The following is a 25,725-nucleotide window of genomic DNA, read 5'->3' on the forward strand; positions in this document are numbered from 1 at the left end:
TCGATCAACAACTACTTGAAGCATATTAAAATTAATTTATCCAACTCTAATTTATAGATTTCTCAATTCACTGATGATTAAATTTCACATGGCCTAGGTCTAATTACCATTAACATCATAATTCATCTTATTGATTGACTTAGGATATATATGTGATGCGTTCAAAAAACGCACGGGTCCCAATCAATATCGGCTATTGTTCCAAACTTGCACTAAGTTTTGCGTACTTCAAAAGGCTGCCTGCATCGCGCTGCAGCTTTCACCCCTACCAATTTTCTTACAAGTCCTCATCACTTGCTAAATTTTTCCTCATTTTGCTGTTTACTAAGTTCAAGTTGTAAACTACAACTGCCATTTTCAACACCAAAACTCATATTAAGTCGGTAAGATTTTCGTGCTTGTGGCTTATCTACGAAATATTTTGACCTTCTAGTATGGGCTTACATTTTTGTCAAACTTAAATTTCATCCATTTAGATGGAATTCTTATCTAACTGAACCATAATTTGTTTTGCCACTTTTAACTTCCCATTTTGTTCTCAATTTCGGTATGTCAAATGTTCATTATATTCTTGCTTTTCTCCATATACAAATACATATTAAGCGGGTTTTAAATGGGTAAGACCCAACTCTACCTAATTCTTTTGCGTAGGGGTGGCAGATGAGTCGAGCTGGTTTGATTTTGAGCTTGAGTCGAGCTCAGTTATGGCTGTTCACCAGCTCGCGAGCTGGTGAATATTTTATTGGCTAACAATAATGAGTCAGTGGTGCTGCACAGGTCACTGCCGAGATTTGACCCTCTGTATGGCACTAACTCATTATGGGGGCATGTTATGCTATGCTCACCAGCAAATGACAACTTATCACAGACTAAGATGAATTATGCATTTGTGGTTGAAAAAGTTAGAAAAGATGTAATCAATTACTATGTTGAAAGCGTAAAAGGAATTAAGCCAAAAGACTTGGACTGGATGATGATTCTGTTGGAATTTTTGTTTTTTGTTATCCAAAGTTTTGCAATACATCACCTATTTATATTACTAGAATTTTGAAGGACAATAACAAATTTTAAGAGACACTTTGACCAATACAAACAAAGAACAAAAAAAATTCAAACTTCACATTAAAATTTTGATTTACACCAACAATGCCTCCCCTAAATCAGATTTTCTTTTAACTCCTAATGCAGCAACATTCCTTGAGAACATAGGTCTGTCAATAGGTTTTGTAAAAATATCAGCAACCTATTCGTCGCTTCGGCAATATTCAAGTTTAATTTTCCTTCACTAACAAGTTCTCTTAAGAAATGAAACCGCAAACGTATATGCTTGGTTCTTCCATGTAAAACTGGATCTTTTGAAACTGAAATTGCTGAACTATTGTCACAATAGACAACTATAGGATTCTTTTGTTTGAAATTCAGTTGCGCCAAGATTCCTCTTACCGTAAGGTTTGACATCCAGCTGAAAAAGCTGCGATGAACTCCGCTTCGGTGGTGGAAAGTACCACAATTGACTATTTCATGGAACTCCATGAAATTACTCCACTTTCAAGAGTCAACACATAACCAGATGTACTCCTTGAATCATCAATACTTCCACCAAGGTCACTTGATATATACCCAACAAGTTTTACCGGTTCATGAGTTTTGTAGAAAATACCGTAATCCATCGTTCCTTTGATATATCGCAATATCCTTTTTGCAGCTTTCCAATGATTTGAATATGGCTTCTCCATAAATCTTCTGAGGAAACTTACAACAAACATTAGATCGGGTCTTGTTGCTGTGACGTACATCAAGTTCCCAACAAGACTTCGAAACATTGTTGTATCAACTGGCTTTCCTTCACCCTTCTTGCACAACATCAAACTTGCAACACATGGAGTTGCAACTGGATTTGCATTTTCCATTTTGAATTTTCTCAACAATCCAACAGCATTTTTTCTTGAGAAATGAAAATTCCTCTCTTTGATTATTGAATATTTATACCAAGAAAGTGGTGCAACTCTCCCAAATCAGTCATCTCAAATTCATCCATTATAGATTTCTTAAAATCTATTAGCATCTCCATATTATTTCCTATGAAAACAAGATCATCAACATATAAACTCACAAACACAATATTTGCTCTGGAACCATTTTTTATGTAAAGAGTGTGCTCATATGGACGCCTATCAAAGCCATTCTTGAGAAAATTATCATTGATTCGATCATACCACGCATGGGGTGATTGCTTTAGCCCGTATAATGCCTTTTTTAGTTTGTACACCTTTTCTTCTACTCCTTTTCTTATAAACTCGGGAGGCTGCTCAAAATAAATTTCATCTTGAAGAAGATCATTTAAGAATGCCGGTTTTACATCCATTTGGAATAATTCCAACTATTTTGAGCAGCAATTGAGATCACCAGTCGAACTGTGTCAAGTCTTGAAACAGGAGCAAACACATCACTAAAATCTTCTTCTTCCTTTTGTTTGTATCCCTTTGCAACTAATCGAGCTTTATGTTTATTTATTGTGCCATCCAAATTAATTTTCAATTTGAAAACCCACTTTACGCCAATAGCAGATATGTGCGGAGGCAATGTAGTAAGCACCCATGTTTCATTCTTTTCTATTGAGTTGAATTCTTCCTTCATAACATGAACCCATTTTTTCTCAGATGATGCATCTTCATAAGTAATAGGATCCTCTCCAGCAAAGAAAGCAAAGTATACTTGTTCCCCAATACTTACTTCTTCAGTTGTATCATAAATTTCCCGCAACGATCTCGTTCTTCTTTTCGGCGAAGCTGTAGAATTTTGCAACTCTTCAACAACTATATTAGAATCTTCATCAACTTTATTAGAATCCTACTGCAAAAAGTCTTCAATTGTAAAAGTCTTCCATTTTGCACTCCAACAGATTCTGAAAAATCATAGCAATTCTTTTCATCAAAGCAAACATCTCTACTTATCACAATTTTATTTGTTCTTGGATTGTAAAGCTTGTAAGCTTTAGTTATTTGGTTGTAGTAAATGAATATGCACTTCTCAGTATTTATTTGAGAATTTTGTTTGAAGGATTCTAGCCTCATGATCCTCCAATCTTCCTTGCACACCTTCCATAGTCATTGAAAAAAGATCATTTTATTCTTCAATTGCAACCACAATATGATCAAACTTAACTGGTAAACTCCGCAAAATTTTTCTCGACTACCCTTTGAGTCTCTACGACTTATCACGTACATCCAAGAATCAACTACCGTTTCATGTCACGTGCATATAATTTTTCCTTAGATAAAATTGATGACGTAAACTTTACACACTGACTTATGTGAAATAGACTAAAAGATGCAACAAAAATTGAAAATCCAATCCGCCATTAATGTGCTTACACGAGATTATTTGTTCTCATGTTTTTTTCTAAATTTGAGTATATATAGGATTAAGAGATTGTATATGAGTGTACGGGTTTGGCCAAATTGACCCAATTCTCATCTTCAGATTTTCGTGCAAATTTCCAGTGTTCAAAATAAGTTAACAATTAGACCACATAAAAATAGTAGTAGTGTAAGTTTATTACTCGGCAATTGCATTTACTTTTTATTACTTCTTCTATGCTGTAAACTTGAACTAACAGTATGTAAGAGAAGGGCATATAATTTTTCCTTAGATAAAATTGATTACGTAAACTTTACACACTGGCTTATGTGAAATAGAATAAGAGATGCAACAAAAATTGAAAATCTAATCCCCCATTAATGTGCTTACACGAGATTATTTGTTCTCATGTTTTTTCTAAATTTGAGTATATATAGGATTAAGAGATTGTTTATGAGTATACGGGTTTGGCCAAATTGACCCAATTCTCATCTTCAGATTTTCGTGCAAATTTCCAGTGTTCAAAATAAGTTAACAATTAGACCACATAAAAATAGTAGTAGTGTAAGTTTATTACTCGGCAACTGCATTTACTTTTTATTACTTCTTCTATGCTGTAAACTTGAACTAACAGTATGTAAGAGAAGGGCATATAATTTTTTCTAGATAAAATTGATTACGTAAACTTTACACACTGGCTTATGTGAAATAGAATAAGAGATGCAACAAAAATTGAAAATCCAATCCGCCATTAATGTGCTTACACGAGATTATTTGTTCTCATGTTTTTTCTAAATTTGAGTATATATAGGATTAAGAGATTGTTTATGAGTATACGGGTTTGGCCAAATTGACCCAATTCTCATCTTCAGATTTTCGAGCAAATTTCCAGTGTTCAAAATAAGTTAACAATTAGACCACATAAAAATAATAGTAGTGTAAGTTTATTACTCGGCAACTGCATTTACTTTTTATTTCTTCTTCTATGCTGTAAACTTGAACTAACAGTATGTAAGAGAAGGAAACGTACTAAACCCATCAATGCATACTGAATAAGAATGTCACAAATTTCTTTTTCTTTTTTCATTCATGGCTGGAGAAAATGGTCAAAAGGTGGAGAGACTTTTGTGTACTTCTTCTTCTTTTATTGAGATTTAGTTACATAACTCTTTTTCTATTTTTCCATTTTGTGTACTTCTTCTTCTTTCTTGATGTCTATATATACATATGTACATCAATCTAACTTCAAAGAACAAATCAGTGGAATCCACTCTTTCCCTGTGCATTCTCGATAGTCAACAAAGTACTCCATGCATTACATAATTTCTCTGCTTTTCTTCATTTTTTTTTTACTTTGAATCTAACATTCGTGCTTTACATACTTATCATCCAGTGAACTTTTTTTGTAGAACCAGTGAGACTTGCCTGAGGAGAATGGAAGCATCCAGCAGTAATTTGGTGCCAAGAGAAGTTCACAACAACGACAATGATAGTCAAAGGTGATGCACATGTAGCTGCCAAGATTTGACCCTCTGTATGGCACTGACTCGTCTAAAATCCAATGTCCCGAGCAAACGACATGGGATCATATTCTGATATGCTCATCAGAAAATGAAAACATACCGCAAACTATGGCAAATTATGAATATGTGGTTAGAAATGTTAGAGAAGTTGTAAGCAATTACTATGCTGAAAACGCAAGAGGTATTAGGCAAGAAGACTTAGACTCGATGATGATTCGAGATGGCTGCTTCTTCCTTCAATTGACACTGTTGATAATTGAAAAATCTGAACTATTGGGACGCCATCTAGGTGATGAAATTTTTGGCACGACAGCAAGTAGGAGATGATGGTGTTAAGTTCGTAAAGTTAATGTTCTTCGTGGGCAACCAAGTTTCTGCCGTGGTTCTCAAAGTACTTGTGTCCCAAAAGTTTTTCCATGACACATTCAAGAAAGAAAAGTGGGATTCAAGGCCATCAGGTTTGTGTAAGAGGGCATTGTGTGAGCCACTATTTTTCCTTCCATCGAAAAGAAACGGACCTCGGGACCTTCTGGATGCTCTGTACAACATTGTGGTTCAACCAGATCTGCCAGGCCCTTTGCATGATACCGTTGAAGCCAATAGAATGGCTTTTCGAAAGTTTTTATCCTTCTATATTGAAGAAGATCAGAGTTCATTTGATAATGATCAGATTATTCCTTCTGCTGCACAACTTCAGAGAGCAGGCATCCGCTTCCAAAAACTTAAAATGGAGGTAGTAGGGGTATCTACTTCAAAAGCTTCCATTTTCGAGCATATATATATTTGCCAGTTCTGGAAGTTGACCGTTACTTGGAGTTGATATTCCACAATTTGAGGAGCTATGAGGCAAGTGAGCATTTCGGAAGGCCTAATACGGGACAAACTAGCTCCTATATTAGGATCATGAGCAATATCATTCAACAGAATGAGGACGTACATATCCTCGCGAAGAGAGGAATTATTGAAGGAAATCCAAGTGATCTGGAGCAGTTGCCCCAACTCCTGCAAAGACTAAGTTCCCAAGACACAACGACACTAAATTCTCAATATCACTCTCTAATGTACTTGATCGAAGAATACACTACTCCGTTGACTAGATGCAGAAGAGCATTCAAGATATTAGTAATTATCGGTACAGTTCAAGCCATTATTGCAACTTTGAGGTATTTTTTCCCCCGTAAGGCCTAAACTTGTTTCTCAATTTTATTCTAAATATTAGTATTGATGGTTAATTTATGTTATAGATGATTACAGTAATTTGAAGCTACTACTTATATAATTAATATTCAATAATTGTATTTTAGCATGAATGCATTTTCATTCATATCATACTCGTGTTTAGCATTGTTAATTCCATTCACATGATAAGATTTTTGGAGCTCAACACAAGTACGTAATCCCTAGGCTAGCCAGTAGGCATATATGCAACTTATTGAAGTCTCAACAAAAATAGTTGATGAAGCTAGTGACGTAAAACCCCTTTGCTCCTGGTCAGGTCATTTGCCTATATATGTTTCCAACTACTCCTTTAATTTCTTGACCCTCTTCTTCAAAGCTCCTTACCCTTTTGTTTTCACGCGATCTCTTCCCAGGCTAAAAAGTTGATGAAGCTGGTGACGTAAAGCCCCTTGCTCCTGGTCAGGTCCTTGGCCTATATATGTTTCCAACTGTTCCTATAATTCCTTAACCCTATTCTTCAAAGCTCCTTACCCTTTTGTTTTCACACTATCTCTTTCCTGCCAAAAAGTTGATGAAACTGGTGACGTAAAACCCCTTGCTCCTGCTCAGGTCCTTTGCCTATATATGTTTCCAACTGCTCCTTTAATTCCTTGAACCTCTTCTTCAAAGCTCCTTACCCTTTTGTTTTCACACGATCTCTTCCCAGGCCAAAAAGTTGATGAAGCTGGTGACATAAAATCCCTTGCTCCTAGTCAGGTCCTTTGCCTAATATGTTTCCAACTGTTCCTTCAATTCCTTGACTCTCTTCTTCAAAACTCCTTACCCTTTTGTTTTCACACGATTTCTTCTCAGGCCAAAAAGTTGATGAAACTGGTTACGTAAAGACCCTTGCTCCTGGTCAGGTCCTTTGGCTATATATGTTTCCAACTGCTTCTTTAATTCCTTGACCCTCTTCTTCAAAGCTTATGCTACTCAATCAAACCCTCTCTGACGTTGCGCAAAAACTTGGTCACCATAATCATCTGACAAGTTCCTCACACCTACTGAGCCAGTCCATGTACGTACTTGGTTCCTGCTTCTTATAAATGAATAAATTATTTTTTTATGAAGAAAAAAATTAGTAATCTACCCATGTATTTTATAAAATGTAGCAATCTACTTTCTTGTATTTCTTAAAATGAAGTCATTTTAAAAAATATAGAAAAATAAATTATAATTTTTTTTTATAGGAGATGATTTGCTCACATGGTAAATTGCATTAAACCCCTTAATTAAAAATAAGCTAGGGGATGGTTGCGAATTAAGGAATTGATGTGAACAATTAAGATGGACCTAATACTGATCATGGAAAATCCAAGGAGGAATTATAATTAATTACAGGCCTAATAATTTATTGGGTCAACTTAATTTCATTTGCTGAATTTTTTAACATAGATCTGATTAACTGAAGCTGGGCTCAACTGGGCATGGTTTTTATGGAAAGACCAATAAATAATAAAGAGATGCATGTTCTACAAAACTAGAGTAATGAAATTTGAACAGTAAATTCCAAAAAAAAACAAAATAGCTCCCTTAAAATTCGAAAAACACTATAAAAAACTGACCGTGTTAAATAAGTTTTATTAACCACGGTTGAATAAAATCATTGTAAAAATATAGATTTTTCCTTCAGAAAAAATTATTTAACATGGCTAAGAGTCTTGGTCAAAATATTTGGCATAGCTAAATGTTTTAGCTACCGTCGCAAATACCACAATCAACAACCGTATGATTTTTTTACTTTTAACCATGACAATTAGACATGGTTAAATATTGCATTTTTTTTTTTAGTGAAATCTAGCAATTGGGTCTTATTTTAGTGATTTGTGTTTGAATCTTACTATATGACATGTGGGTTATTTAATTATTTTATTGTTATATTGATGTATTGATCAATTCAATAGAATGCTCAATTTATTAAGATATGAATGTAATTATTATTTTAAAAAAAGCCAAATAATCTTACATAATATCAGTATAAAAATATTAAGAAGTTGGTTGACTATGATCTTAATATCCTTGGATTCTTAAAAATATCTATTTTCATGAAATAATGTCGGTCTAACTATAAGTCCATGTCATTCACACGTACTAGGCAAGCATGAACAATGAATTGTCACATTAGCAAAAAGAATTGTCTATTGAGGAGGAAGTTGTTACTTGTTGGAGGCTAGTATGACTTATTCCGGAACATTACAAGAAAAAAAAAAGACAAAACCTGGTATAAGATGATTAAAAATGCAAGTCATGACTTACAGTATGCATGTGTGCTTAGTCTGCAAAGTTACCCAATCTGTATGGGGGATGATTTTAAGTGAAGCAACACGCAAAGATTCAAATATTATGGCAAGAAAATGATGGCCAAGATAAGAACAATCCAAAACCAAATTTGGCAATAAGACAAGTGATCAGGGAAGTGGAATGAAATTAGACTTAATTCAGAGTTCCATCGAAACCAAATCTCTTACCCTAGTGTCGTCTTTCGGAGAGTGTAAGTAAAAGTGTGTGTTTTTGAGTGTGTGGAGTGATTTTCCATATAAAATACTTAGCCTATATATATATATATATATATATATATATATTAGGTGGGCGGTAACACGTGGGTGTGTCAAAAATTCTATCCCCATTTGTATATTTTTTATTTCTTATTTCTTATTTCCTGATAACTTTTGTGAAATTATAATTTGATCCCTAGCTTCATAAACATTTATAATTTGCCCCCAAATTATTTCCTTCAAAATTTGATATGTATTCCAATTTCAACCTTTAAATTTAAATTTTTTAGACAATTTCCTATTAATCCCTCAATTATATATGAAATGTATGAGCATTACATCAATTCACATAATCAGCTTTTTTGTGTTTTCTAATTAGTGATAGTCACCACTTATAACCATTGAATCGTTAATAGTACTACAGATTATCCTAACTATCAAATACTACCAAAATTTCAACATCAACCACAGATACATTTGTGTAATATAATTAATTAAACACCGATCCATCAAACTTTAATTTCTTTTTAAAATATTACAAAATAATTAAATTAAGCCAATATTAATAATTATATATATATATATATATACACACACATATATTAATTAATCTTCTGTACTTATCAATACTAATTAATATTACTAGCTAGAACATGTTTCAATTAAAATAATTAAAGATATCGTATAATACTGCTTTTTATTGTTACTAAATAAAGAACATGTTATTGTTACTAAATAGTTAATAAAACTGCTTTTTAATTAGTGCAATTATACATCAATCATGCATGCGACAGGATTAAATAAAACAATGATTACGTACTTAAGTGTAGATTTACAATTAATATACAATCAAATTTTTTTATCCTTTTGTAGTAGACTTCGAATTAATTAATATTAATTAACTGCAATAATTATCCTCAATCCAAATTAAGGACTATACACACATATATATATATATACACACACTTACTAAATCCATCAATGCATACTGAATAAGAATGTAATAAATTTCTTTTTCTTTTTTAATTCATGGCTGGAGAGAAGGGTCAAAAGGTGGAGAGCCTTTTGTGTAATAAATATCTATTTATGATTTTTATTTAGATTTAATTACATAACTCTTTTTTTATTTTTTCATTTCTGTTACAATAAAAGGACTTTTGTCCATCTCTAAGTGTCAGCTATGTAGCTTTTCGTCTAACTTTTGATCCTATAAAAAATCGACATATTAATTAGAAAATTGTTAGTTTGCATGGCTTGCTATTAATTAAACATATCATCTTTTTTCTTATATTACTTAATATTTATAACCTTGTATATATCCATCTTTTTTGGGTACGTATTTACATTTCCAAATATTAATTATTTGGACGAGTTTAAATGCAGTGAGACTTTTTCTGTCGAACCAGTGAGACTTGCCTGGGGAGAATGGAAGCATCCAACAACAATTCGATGCCAAGAGAAGTTCACAGTAACGATAATGAGTCAGTGGTGCTGCACATGTCACTGCTGAGATTTGGTCCTCTGTATTGGCACTAACTTGTCTAAAATCCAATGTGCCAAGCAAGCGGCATGGGGGCATGTTCTGTTATGTTCACCAGCAAAAATGACAACTTATCACAGACTAAGATGAATTATGCATTTGCAGTTGAAAAAGTTAGGAAAGATGTAATCAATTACTATGCTGAAAACGTAAAAGGTATTAGGCCAGAAGACTTGGATTGGATGATGATTCTGGTGGAATTTTTGGTTTTTGTTATCCAAAGCTTTGCAATACATCACCTATTTATAGTACTAGAATTTTGAAGGACTAACAAATTCTAAGAGACACTTTGACCAACACAAACAAAGAAAAAGAAAACATTCAAAATTCACATTAAAAATCTGATTTACTCGAACAATGCCTCCCCTAAATCAGCTTTGCTTTGAACTCCTAATGCATCAACATTCCTTGAGAGCATAGGTCCACCAAGAGGCTTTGTAAAAGTATCAGCAACCTGTTCATCGCTTCGTCAATATTCAAGCTTAATTTTTCCTTCACTAACAAGTTCTCTTAGGAAATGAAACCGCAAGCGTATATGCTTGGTTCTCCCACGTAAAACTGAATCTTTTGAAACTGAAATTGCTCAACTATTGACACAATAGACAACAGTAGGATTCTTTTGTTTGAAATTCAGTTGCTCCAAGATTACTCTTAACCGTAAGGTTTGACATCCAGCTAAAGAAGCTGCAATGTACTGCGCTTCGGTGGTGGAAAGTGTCACAATTGGATGTTTCATGGTACTCCATGAAATTACTCCACTTCCAAGATTAAACACATAACTAGATGTACTCCTTAAATCATCAATACTTCCACCAAGGTCACTATCAGTATACCCAACAAGTTTTACCGGTTCATGAGTTTTGTAGAAAATACCGTAATCCATCGTTCCTTTGATATATCGCAATATCCTTTTTGCAGCTTCTCAGTGATTTGAATATGACTTCTCCATAAATCTTCTGAGTAAACTTACAACAAACATTAGATCGGGTCTTGTTGCTATGACGTACATCAAGTTCCCAACAAGACTTTAGAACATTATTGTGTCAACTGGCTTTCCTTCACCCTTCTTGCACAACTTCAAACCTGCAACACATGGAGTTGCAACTGGATTTGCATTTTCCATTTTGAAATTCTCAACAATCCAGCATCATTTTTTCTTGAGAAATGAAAATTCTCTCTTTGATTGTTGAACATTTATACCAAGAAAGTGGTGCAACTCTCCCAAATCAGTCATCTGAAATTCATCCATCATAGATTTCTTAAAATCTATTAGCATCTCCATATTATTTTCTGGGAAAGCAAGACCATCAACATATAAACTCACAAACATAATATTTCCTCTGAAACCATTTTTGATGTAAAGAGTGTGCTCATATGGACGCTTATCAAATCCATTCTTCAGCTAATGATCATTGATTCAATCATACCACGCACGGGGTGATTGCTTTATCCCGTAAATGCCTTTTATAGTTTGTACACCTTTTCTTCTTCTCCTTTTGTTATGAACCCTGGAGGCTGCTCAAAATAAATTTCATCTTGAAGAAAACCATTTAAGAATGCCGATTTTACATCTATTTGGAATAATTTCCAACCATTTTGAGCAGCAATTGAGATCACCAGTCGAACTGTATCAAGTCTTGAAACAGGAGCTTTATGTTTGTATCCCTTCGCAACCAATCGAGCTTTATGTTTATTTATTGTTTCATCCAAGTTGATTTTCGTTTTGAAAACCCACATTACGCCAATAGCAGATTTGTGCGGAGGCAATGTAGTAAGCTCCCATGTTTCATTATTTTCTATTGAGTTGAATTCTTCCTTCATAGCATGAACTCATTTTTCATCAGATGATGCATCTTCATAAGTAACAAGATCCTCTCCAGCAAAGAAAGCAAAGTATATTTGTTCTCCAATACTCACTTCTTCATTTGTATCACAAAATTTCCTGCAACGATCTCGTTCTTCTTGGCGAAGCTGGAGAATTTTGCAACTCTTCAACAACTATATTAGAATCTTCATCAACTGTATTAGAATCCTGCTGCAAAGAGTCTTCAATTGTAAGAGTCTTCCGTTCTTGCACTCCAACAGATTCTGAAAAATCATAGTAATTCTTTTCATCAAAGCAAACATCCCTACTTATCACAATTTTCTTTGTTCTTGGATTGTAAAGCTTGTAAGCTTTAGTTCTTTGGCTGTAGCCAATGAATATGCACTTCTCAGAATTTATTTGAGAATTTCTTTGAAGGATACTAGCCTCATAAGCCTCCAATCTTCCTTACAGACCTTCCACAGTCATTGAAGAAAGATCATTTTATTCTTTAATTGCAACCACAATGTGATCAAACTTAACCGGCAAACTCCGTAAAATTTTCTCGATGACCCTTTGAGTCTCTATGACTTCTCTATTTGCTACCATTTGATTTATAAGGGAATTAACACGGTTGAAAAAAATCTGAAATTTTTTCATTGTCTTTCATTTCAAGCTTTTCGAATTCTGCCCTCAACGTTTGTAATCGAATCTTGTTTACTTGATCATGCCCAGAATACGTGGTCTCCAATATTTTCCATGCATTCTTAGCACATGATGCTTTTGAAATTCTCTCGTACACTAGAATTTCCTATGCTTGGTAAATCTGAAATAGAGCCTTTCTATCATTTTGTTTTTTGTTCTTCATGAGGTCCCATTGTGCGGCGGTGAGTTGGGACTCGTTGTCCGTTGCACCAACACCTTCTTCAATAACACTCCATAAGTCTTGAGATTCAAGATTGCTTCAATAATCGTACCTTTCACCATTGAATTTAAGTGAAGCAACACGCAAAAATTCAAATATCATGGAAAGAAAATGATGGCTAAGATATGAACAATCCAAAAGCCTAGCTGGGATCAATTTTCATAACCTTGCTGTATCAAGTGTCAACTCAATTATAGGAAAGGAAGCAACAGTGTACATAGAAGGTTCAGTAACCTTCACTTTTATCATATAACGTAGTTCAGTGATATAAAGATTGAAGATTATTAATGTACCAATAATGGCCCAATAGCTCTCAGACAACCAAAGTGATATTCCTAATATATTATGTTATACTTCTTGCCACATTAGTAGCAAATAACATCGAAAATCCACAAATACATACACAAAAGAAGATTGTGTATCAAGAAAAACAAGAGATTTCCATGATTATATAAGCAAATTTGGCAATAAGACAAGTGACTAGGGAAGTGGAATGCAATTAGACTTAATTCAGAGTCCCATCGAAACCAAATTTCTTACCCCAGTGTCGTCTTCCGGAGAGTGGGTATGTTTGCGTAAATAAAAGTGTGTGTGTTTGAGTGTGTGGAGTGATTTTCCAAATAAAATACTTAGCCTATATATATATATATATATATATTAGGTGGGCGGTAACGTGTGGGTGTGTCAAAAATTCTATCCCCATTTGAATATTTTTTATTTCTTATTTTCTGATAACTTTTGTGAAATTATAATTATTCCCTTCAAATTTTGATGCGTATTCCAATTTCAACCTTTAAATTTAAATATATAAATTGTAATCGAACCTTCTTTACTTGATCATGCCCAGAATACTTGGTTTTCAATATTTTCCACACATCCTTAGCACATGATGCTTTTGAAATTGTCTCGTACACTGGAATCTCCAATGCTTGGTAAATCTGAAATAGAGCCTTTCTATCCTTTTATTTTTTGTTCTTCAAGAGGTCCCATTGTGCGGCGGTGAGTTGGGACTCGTTGTCCGGTGCACCAACACCTTTGTTCAATAACACTCCATAAGTCTTAAGATTCAAGACATAGCCTCATTAAATTGCTCCAATAATCGTACATTTCACCATTGAATTTAGGAACAAGAGAAACAAGGTTGTTAGCCATTTTTTTTACCTTGCTCTGGTATCAGTTTGTTGGAATTTTTATTTTTTGTTATCCAAAGTTTTGCAATACAACCTATTTATAGTACTAGAATTGACGGACAACAACAAATTCTAAGAGACACTTTGACCAACACAAACAAAGAAAAAAACATTCAAACTTCACATTATAAATCTGATTTACTCCAACAGATTCGAGATGACTGCTTCTTCCTTCAATTGACTCTGTTGATACTTGAAAAATCTGACTATTGGGACGCCATCCAGGTGTTGAAATTTTTGGCCCGACAACAAGTAGGAGTGATGGTGTTAAGTTCGTAAAGTCAATGTTCTTCGTTGGCAACCAAGTTCCAGCCGTGGTTCTCAAAGTAGTCATGTCCCAAAAGTTTTTCCACGACACATTCAAGAAAGAAAAGTGGAATTCAAGGTCATCAGGTTTGTGTAAGAGGGCCTTGTTTGAGCTACTATTTTTCCTTCCACCGAAAAGAAACGGACCTCAGGACCTTCTCGATGCTCTGTACAACATTGTGGTTCAACCATATCTGCCAGACCCTTTGCATGATGCCGTTGAAACCAATAGAACGCATTCTCCAAAGTTTTTTTTCTGATATTGAGGAAGATTTGAGTTCATTTGATAATGATCAGATTATTCCTTTTGCTGCACAACTTAAGAAAGCAGGCATCCGTTTCCGAAAACTTAAAAGTGGAGGTACTAGGGGTATCTACTTCAAAAACTTCTACCTCCAAGCATAAATATACTTGCCAGTTCTGAAAGTTAATTGTTACTTGGAGTTGATATTCCACAGTTTGAGGAGCTATGAGGCGAGTGAGCATTTCAGAAGGCGTAATATGGGAGAAATTAGCTCCTACATCAGGGTCATGAGCAGCGTACATATCCTCGCGAAGAGAGGAATTATTGAAGGAAACCCAAGTGATCTGGAGCGGTTGCCCCAACTCCTGCAAAGACTAAGTTCCCAAGATAAGACGACACTGAATTCTCAATATGACACTCTGAGGTACTTGATCGAAGATTGCACTCCTCTACTGGCTAGATGCAGAAGAGCATTCAAGATATTAGTAATCACCGGTATAATTCAAGCTATTATTGCATTCCTGTTGTATCTTTTCCCTCTAAGGCTAAGACCTAAACTTATTTCTTAGCTTTTCCTAAATATTAGTAATTGATGGTTAATTAATGTAATAGATGATTACATTAATTTGAAGCTACTACTTATATAATTAATATTCAATAATTGTATTTTAGCATGCATGCATTTTCATTCATATCATACTCGTGTTTGGCATTGTATATTCCATTCACGTGATAAGCTTTTTGGAGTTCAACACTAGTACATACTCCCCAGGCTAGCCAATAGGCATATATGCAACTTATTGAAGTCTCAACAAAATAGTAGGTAGACATCAATGAGATCACATAAGCTTCGATCAGCACCATAATTAAGAATCATTATGTAAAGGATATTAACATAAGATAACAAATGTAAATAGAAACTGTTCCTAAATTCCACTAGATATCTAGTTTAAATAAATTTGTACATCGAACTACATCTGTAACGGGAAAAACCCGTTCAAAAATTCATTTCAAAATTTTTAACGAATTTATTAATTCGATTACAAAAGTTTTGTGGCACTACTAGCATAGACGAGCTTTTGCCCATTACAAAATCCATCTCAAAATGCGACAACTCGTTCCAAATTAAACAAAATCTATTACTTTAAAATTAACGAAATTTACATTTACATAAGAACCAAAATCGTGAAAAATGCAATTTCAGCATTGTAATTAATGGAAGTAGCATTTTTAATTTTAAACGAATTGATTTATATAATTTAATTCTGCTACTTTAAAATTTTAACAATTTTCATCATCATTCAACCAATTTGGCTGGAATGTGATTTGCACATGATTCAAATAAATTATAATTTTAGTCCTATAACTTTGGGGGCGTTGTTTTTGGTCCTATAGCAATTGATTCACATGACTAAAAATTGAGTCGTGTGAAAGTCACATACATTTTTCTATCCAAATTGGCCAAAAAATAATAATTTAAATTACCAAAATTATAAAAATTAATTTGTAAATGACAAAAAATATCACTCCCCCTAAGTTATAAGACTAAAATTGTAATTTCTAACCAAAATAATATAAAGGAAAAAGTATTATTTTAGTCCGCTAAGTATGCATAATTTTAATTTTAGTCCGATAACTATGTCCATTTTTGTTTAGATCCAGTAACTTATGAAATTGCTTACTTTTAATCCTCTGGCAGATTTTCAGATAATTTTACCACTATACAACTTTTGAAAGGCAGTTTTAGTCCATATGCACTCATAGGCAGTGAAATATAGCAATTGGGTCTTATTTTAATGATTTGGCGTTTGAATCTTACTCATATGATATATGGGTTATTTAATTATTTTATTGTTATATTGATGTATTGATCGATTCAATAGAATGCTCAATTTATTAAGATATGAATGTAATTATTATTTTTAAAAAAGCCAAATAATCTTACATAATTTCAGTATAAAAATATTAAGAGGTTGGTTGACTATGATCTTAATATCCTTGGATCTTTGAAAATATCTATTTTCATGAAATAATATTGGTCTAGCTGTAAGTCATGTCATCCACATACTAGGCAAGCATGAACAAAAATTTGTCACATGAACATAAAGAATTGTCTATCGAGGAGGAAGTTGTTACTTGTTGGAGGTTAGTATGGCTTATCCCGGAACATTACAAGCAAAAAGAAAACAAAACTTCGTATACGATAATTAAAAATGCAAGTCAAGAAGATTGTGTATCAAGGAAAGCAAGAGATAAGCAAATTTGGCAACAAGACAAGTGGCCAGGGATTGTGCATGTTTGGCAATAAGACAAGTGACCAGAGAAGTGGAATGCAATTAGACTTAATTCAGAGTCCCATCGAAAGTGTAGTCTTCCGGAGACTGTGTATGTTTGCGTAAATAGAAGCGTGTGTGTGTTTGAGTGTGTGCAGTGATTTTTCAAATAAAATACTTAGTCTATAAATATATATATATATATATATATATTAGGTGGGCGGTAACGATAAGTAGAACGAGTAAGACTTGCCTTTGGTGCCAAGAGAAGTTCACAACAACGATAATTAGTCAGTGGTGCTGCACATGTCGCTGACGAGATTTGGCCCTCTGTATGGCACTGAATCGTTTAAAATCCAATGTGCCAAGAAAGTGGCATGGGAATATGTTATGATATGCTCATCGGAAGACGACAACGTAGCACAGACTAAGGCGAAGTATGCATCTGCGGTTGGAAATGTTAGAAAAGCTGTAAGCAATTACTATGTTGAAAACGCAAAAAGTATTAAGGAAGAAGACTTAGACTCGATGATGATTCGAGATGGCTGCTTCTTCCTTCAATTGTCGTTGTTGATACTTGAAAAGTCTAACCTATTGGAATGCCATCCATGTGATGCAATTTTCGGTACGACAACAAGTAAGAGTGATGCTGTTATGTTTGTAAAGTCGATGTTCTTCATGGGCAACCAAGTTCCTGTCGTGGTTCTCAAAGTACTCATGTCCCAAAAGTTTTTCCACGACATGTTCAAGAAAGAAAAATGGGATTCAAGGCCGTCAGGTTTGTGCAGGAGGGCCTTGTTTGAGCTATTATTTTCCCCTCCACCGGAAAGAAACGGACCTCGGGACCTTCTCGATGCTGTGTACAACATTGTGGTTCAACCACATCTGCCAGACACTCTGCGTGATGTCGTTGAAGCCAATAGAATACATTCTCCAATGTTTTCTTTGGCATGCATGTATTAGAATCAACTCTGACAACGACATATATATTTACTGCAACAATCATGCACGTCCATGCTTTTATTTACTACACATATACTTAGTACATTTGAAGAAATATAGTTTTGATATTGGAACAACTTGAAACATTTGAAGAAATATAGTTTTTCATTATGTTAATTTACTGTGGTTAGAAGTAAAAAAATTATATATAGTAAATACAAATTAATTATGATTTCACAACTATTATTATTTAGCCAGTTTTTGCAAGCAATATCAAAATATTTACTACAGTTAAAAGCTGTAGCAAATATTTTCATTATTGGTAAAATTAATCATAATAAATAGTAATTAACTGTGATTAAAACTTAAATTTTTATCATAGCACAGTAGAAAGTATTAATTTATTACAATTTTTAGAAATCATGTGTTGTAATATATAATTATACAAAGAGGAAACTTGCATTGGTAATAGGTTTAGTAGAAAAGCATACACATAACAACAATCTACCTTTGGTATCCACTTCCAACTCCAACTCTTAAGATCATTCCAGAAACAAGAAGTCCAGCAAATGGATAAAGAAATCTAACCCCCATTGGCCTTAGTCGAGGTGTCCAATGTAGAAAGGGAAAAGGAGAAAAAAGATAGTGACGAGGCAGTCCTATCGAAGACCGGTGGAGAAAGTCGGGGGATGGTCGGTAAAGAGTCGTGGGGGTGAGGGGACTCCAATGTCGACGCTGGTCGCCAGAATGGTGACTGATGGAGAGAAATTGAGTAGATTGGTGAAAAAAGGGGGTTTGTGTTGCAGTCTTAAGAAGCACGTGCGGGCGCGTGGGAGGGTGGTCAATGATGGAGTTGGGCAGCGACGGGTCGCCGGAACATAAGTGGGTCGCCGACAGTGGTCGCTTGCCAAAGTGCCTGGACGTGAAAGATCAATTTTGTTGATGATAGAAGAGAGAGACAGGGGAAAAACCTCTTTACTAGACAGAAGAAATGAACACTTCCGCAGAAACGCAACTGCGGAAAATCAAGAACACAAAGAAAACTACATATTATTTCATTTTTATCTCTTTATTTCTTGTTCAAATATATAATTTTCTCTTCTCTTCTCTTCGATTTTAATTCATTTTTTAGTGAAAATTGCACAATTTCGATTTTATGTAGCTTTTTGCTTGAAATTATATCATTTTTATTTTAGTGAAATCAATATGAGAATAGAGATCACTTTATCATGGATAAAACACTGAAATGGTCATCAAGTCAGTCAAGTAGTACTCCAACGTCCATGAAGATTGTATAAAATTAAAGTCCATAATATGTGTTAAAATTAGCTGACAATGAGATTTTTTACCTCATTTCGTCTCTCATGTCCAATAAAAAAAAAGAAAAAGATATTTTTGAAAAAGGTTTTAGTAACCTTTCATCCTAATGCATGCATCGTTATTATTTCAACCGAATAAAACACCTAGTTGGTTGGACGATGATTGGGCGCCATCAATCATCATCAACGTGTTACAAGCTGGTTATGCATCGCGTATCGTGATCAATCACTTGTCATGATTTAATTTGATCAAAATAAATTTATTATTTAATTTGTGATTCACAATTTTCCAACAATTTAATTATTTGTCTTCATCATCTTCATCCATACAAGCAAGATGTTTTTGTTACTATGGGAAACAAGCTCATTTGAGAATATCATGGACAAATTAAAATTAAGGAAGAAGATTTAACACTTGTGGTAACTCATTAACATCAAATGGTTGCAACTTTTTCATGTGAGAAGATAGCCCGATGTGTGAAAGAGTCAAGACTGTGACTTTCGATTTATTGTGCAAACACTATAAAAAAATATGTGATTTGGTATGATCAGGGCACCCATTCCAAAACCCGTTCCGTCTTGGCATGATTTTGGAACACCTAAGGAACGGTTATGGAAAGATGATATCAGGTGGAATATCTTTTTTGGGTTATAAATTTGGAATAGTCCAACCGTCTCAAGTTGAGTTCCAAACGAACCGTTCGCAAAACCCGTTCCACATTTGGTGCCACAATGGCAATGGAAAATCGTTGAAACATACTTTTAAACATAATATTAGATTTGAAAATGGACACAGCTTTACTGTTCCTATATCCGTTGCAAAATATGTCCCAAAATTTACAGTTCGAAAATGTATTCCTAAATGAGGTACAAATTGGAACTGTTCCTTCGAATTTTTGCTATTGTTACTGAGTTCGTTTCAAATGATCTTCAACGACTATATTTCAACGGTCAAAAAATATTTCCAAAAATCGTGTCAATGGTCGTTCCTGAAGTAGGAATTAACGGCTAATTTTTAACAGCTACCTATGTGTTCCTATGCTCGTTCTTAAGATCGTTCTAATTTTTTTTATATATATATGTGTTCAGCTCTTTCCATTTAATCTCACTATCTTCTTCAATTCTTCTTCTCTCTCTATTCTCGCTCTAATTAGAAAATTAAGTTTGAAAGTTATACTTCTATAACTTTGAAAATTAAGTTGAACTTGCACTATCAACATTGTTTTTCACTACTTCTCTTGATGACCTCTTACATAATTTCGTCTCGATCACTTGTAATTCCTCATCAACTCCAACCATAGTCTCATTTTCATAATTAATGGTCGGAGTTGATGAATAATTACTAATGATCGAGAAGAAATTACGTAAAAGATCATCCAGAGAAGTAGCGAAAAACAATGTCGATTGTGGAAGTTAAAACATAATTTTCAAAGTTATAAAAATATAACTTTCAAACTTAATTTTAGTTTTTGAAACGGTCAGAAATTGGGACACTGTTCCAACCACCGTTCCTAAGTGTTATTTATATTGAATACCCAAAAAATATTTTTTAATTTAGGCACGGTCACTTTTTCCAAACCGTTCTCCAACCATTCCTATATATAATATTTTTACACATTGGAACAGTCGACAACTACTAGGCCGCTCTTAAAACCGTTCCTATATCTGGCTGATTTTCTAAAAAGAGAGAGAAATTTGAAATTTCGGCACGGTCACTTTTTCCAAACTGTTCCTACGTATAACATTTTTACATCTTGGAACAGTCGAGAACTGTTAGACCGCTCGTAAAATTGCTCATATATCTGGCTGATGTTCTAAAAGACGAAAATTCAAAATTTAGGCACGGTCACATTTTCCAAACCGTTCCTAGACCGTTTCTATGTATAACATTTTTACACCTTGGAACGGTCGGGAACTGCTAGACTACTCGTAAAACCATTCCTATATCTGGCTGATATTCTAAAAAGAGAGGAAAATTCGAAAGTTGGGAACGGGCAACTAAATTTAACTGCTCCAAATCCGTTCCAATAAATTTAATTACCTGTCAAACGGAAAACTGAAGGAAAAATTAAATTAGGAATTATTTGATATTTTTCACCATTTCTAAATTTGAATTTTCCCAAACCTATTCCTAAGAGTGTCGATAAATATGTTCCAAAAATTTTTTTCACGGACCATTGCTAGATGATATTCTGAATCCGTGCCTATGAATGTCCACAACTTAATCATTTTGTTCTCGATTATAATATCTCTACATCCGAGGCCCTAATTAATGCCAAATTTAAATGTATAACAATACTTACCATATGTGAACATTTCTAGCGGTCCGGTCTAAGATCAAAGAGTCTGATGGATAGTTGCATCATGTTTAACATCGTCGATTGTGTATCAAACACGATATCTCAGCATTCGTATAATGAAAATATTCGGATCATAGAATGTAGTATTTTGTCGATTTAATAATATCCAACGGTCCGATTAAAATTTTAATGATCTAATTACGTGATCCAATACAATAGTATAAGATGTTATTTACAATCTATGTAAGACTAACAATTATGTACATGCAAATATACTTGATCTTTTGAACGGTTGATAAATTTTATTCGCAATGTTATATGTTTCCAATTGCCTTAATTAGTTAATTACTTGTTGATCCACTTTTTTCTGATCATTAACATGTTTGGGATGATTTTTCCTATATCTTTTATTTTTTTTAATTTTTGAAAAATTAATTTTGAGACACAGTTAGGAACAATTTGTTATAATTAGGAACGGTTTACCTAATACTATACAAAAATGACATTGTTTCGTTCTATTTGGAGCTGGTGATGTAAAGCCCCTTGCTCCTGCTTAGGACCTTTGCCTATATATGTTTCCAACTGCTCCTTTAATTATTTGGTATGTTAAATGCGTAATTTCTTTTGAAAAATTACACATATGCCTACCAAATCTTAAGGAAAAGGTTTCAAGTGTAAACGATAAATTTTTAGAAGAAGTGCAAGTATAATTTCAGAATATTTTTAAAGAAAAGTGTAATTTTATATTTTTAAAATGGTGAAAGTGTATTTAACCCTTTTCTTTATTGCACTAATTCAACTAGCTTGCTCTTTAAGTAATATATATATTTGTAGTTATTCTTTGTTTTTTAGCTTGGTCGATATCAATTTCAACTTCCTATTATGTATTTTCTTTTGGCATGCATGTATTAAAATCTTATTCAATATATATTACGACATATATATTTACTGCAACAATCATGCACGTGCATGCTTTTATTTACTACATATATACTTACTACATTTGAAGAAATATAGTTTTGATATTGAAACATTTGAAGAAATATAGTTTTTCATTATGTTTATTTACTGTGGTTAGAAGTAAAAACATTATATATAGTAAATACAAATTAATTATGATTTCACAACTACTATTATTTAGCCAGTTTTTGCAAGCAATATCAAAATATTTACTACAGTTAAAAGCTGTAGCAAATATTTTCATTATTGGTAAAATTAATCATAATAAATATTAATTGTGATTAAAACTTAAATTTTTATCATAGCACAGTAGAAAGTATTAATTTATTACAATTTTTAGAAATCATGCATTGTAATATATAATTATACAAAGAGGAAACTTGCATTGGTAATAGGTTTAGTAGAAAAGCATATACATAACAATAATCTACCTTTGGTATCCACTTCCAACTCCAACTCTTAAGATCATTCCAGAAACAAGAAGTCCAGCAAATGGATCAAGGAATCTAACCCTCACTGGCCTTAGTAGAGGTATCCAATGTAGAAAGGAAAAAGGAGAAAAAAGGTGGTGACGAGGCAGTCCTACCGAATACCGGTGGAGAAAGTCGGGGGATGGTCGATAAAGAGTCGTGGGGGTGAGGGGACTCCAATGTCGGGGCTGATCGCCGGAACGGTGACTGACGAAGAGAAATTGAGTAGTTTGGTGAAAAAAGGGGGTTTGTGTTGCAGTCTAAAGACGCGCGTGCGGGCGCGTGGGAGGGTGGTAGATGGAGTTGGGCAGCGACGGGTCGCCGGAACATAAGTGGGTCGCCGGCAGTGGTCACTTGCCAAAGTGCCTGGAAGTGAAAGATCAATTTTGTTGATGATAGAAGAGAGAGAGAGGGGAAAAACCCCTTTACTAGACAGAAGAAATGAACACTTCCCTAGAAACGCAACTGCGGAAAATCAAGAACACAAAGAAAACTACATATTATTTCGTTTTTATCTCTTTATTTCTTGTCCAAATATATAATTTTCTCTTCTCTTCTCTTCGATTTTAATTCAATTTTTAGTGAAAATTGCACAATTTCGATTTTATGTAGCTTTTTGCTTGAAATTATATCATTTTTATTTTAGTGAAATCAATATGAGAATAGAGATTACTTTATAACGGATAAAACACTTAAATGGTCATCAAGTCAGTCAAGTGGTACTCGAACATTCATGAAGATTGTATAAAATTAAAGTCCATAATATGTGTTAAAATTGGCTAACAATGAGATTTTTTTCCTCATTTCATCTCTCATGGCCAATAAAAAAAAAAAGGAAAAAGATGTTTTTGAAAATGGTTTTAGTAACCTTTCATCCTAATGCATGCATCGTTATTATTTCAACCGAATAAAACACCTAGTTGGTTGGACGATGATTGGGCGCCATCAATCATCATCAACGTGTTACAAGCTGGTTATGCATCGCGTATCGTGATCAATCACTTGTCATGATTTAATTTGATCAAAATAAATTTATTATTTAATTTGTGATTCACAATTTTCCAACAATTTAATTATTTGTCTTCATCATCTTCATCCATACAAGCAAGATGTTTTTGTTACTATGGGAAACAAGCTCATTTAAGAATATCATGGACAAATTAAAATTAAGAAGATTTAACACTTGTGGTAACTCATTAATATCAAATGGTTGCAACTTTTTCATGTGAGAAGATAGCCCGATGTGTGAAAGAGTCAAGACTGTGACTTTCGATTTATTGTGCAAACACTATAAAAAAATATGTGATTTGGCATGATCAGGGCACCCATTCCAAAAACCGTTCCATCTTGGCATGATTTTTGGAACACCTAAGGAATGGTTATGGAAAGATGATATCAGGTGGAATATCTTTTTTGGGTTATAAATTTGGAATAGTCCAATCGTCTCAAGTTGAGTTCCAAACGAACCGTTCGCAAAACCCGTTCCACATTTGGTGCCACAATGGCAATGAAAAATCGTTGAAACATACTTTTAAACACAATATTAGATTTGGAAATGGACACAACTTTACTGTTCCTATATCCGTTGCAAAATATGTCCCAAAATTGACAGTTCGAAAATGTATTCCTAAATAAGGTACAAATTGGAACTGTTCCTTAGAATTTTTGCTATTGTTACTGAGTTCGTTTCAAATGATCTTCAACGGCTATATTTCAACGATCAAAAAATATTTCCAAAAATCGTGTCAATGGTCGTTCCTGAAGTAGGAATTAACGGCAAATTTTTAACAGCTACCTATGTGTTCCTATGCTCGTTCGTAAGATCGTTCTAATTTTTTTTATATATATGTGTTCAGCTCTTTCCATTTAATCTCACTATCTTCTTCAATTCTTCTTCTTCTCTCTCTATTCTCGCTCTAATTAGAAAATTAAGTTTGAAAGTTATACTTCTATAACTTTGAAAATTAAGTTGAACTTGCACGATCAACATTGTTTTTCACTACTTCTCTTGATGACCTCTTACATAATTTTGTCTCGACCACTTGTAATTCCTCATCAACTCCAACCATAGTCTCATTTTCATAATTAATGGTCGGAGTTGATGAATAATTACTAATGGTCAGAAGAAATACGTAAAAGATCATCCAGAGAAGTAGCGAAAAACAATGTCGATTGTGGAAGTCAAAACATAATTTTCAAAGTTATAGAAATATAACTTTCAAACTTAATTTTAGTTTTTGGAACGGTCAGAAATTGGGACGCTGTTCCAACCACCGTTCCTAAGTGTTATTTATATTGAATACCCAAAAAATATTTTTAATTTAGGCACGGTCACTTTTTCCAAACTGTTCTCTAACCATTCCTATGTATAATATTTTTACACCTTGGAACAGTCGACAACTACTAGACCGCTCTTAAAACCGTTCCTATATCTGGCTGATGTTCTAAAAGAGAGAGAAATTTGAAATTTCGGCACGGTCACCTTTTCCAAACTGTTCCTACGTATAACATTTTTACATCTTGGAACAGTCGAGAACTGCTAGACCTCTCATAAAATTGCTCATATATCTGGCTGATGTTCTAAAAACAGACGAAAATTCAAAATTTAGGCATGGTCACATTTTCCAAACCGTTCCTAGACCGTTTCTGTGTATAATATTTTTACACCTTGAAACGGTCGGGAACTGCTAGACTACTCGTAAAACCATTCCTATATCTGGCTGATATTCTAAAAAGAGAGGAAAATTCGAAAGTTAGGAACAGGCAACTAAATTTAACCGCTCCAAATCCGTTCCAATAAATTTAATTACCTGTCAAACGAAAAATTGAAGGAAAAATTAAATTAGGAATTATTTG

This window comes from Sesamum indicum, linkage group LG10 (genome assembly GCF_026168435.1).
Source record: "Sesamum indicum cultivar Baizhima isolate 11 linkage group LG10, ASM2616843v1, whole genome shotgun sequence".
NCBI lineage: Eukaryota > Viridiplantae > Streptophyta > Magnoliopsida > Lamiales > Pedaliaceae > Sesamum > Sesamum indicum.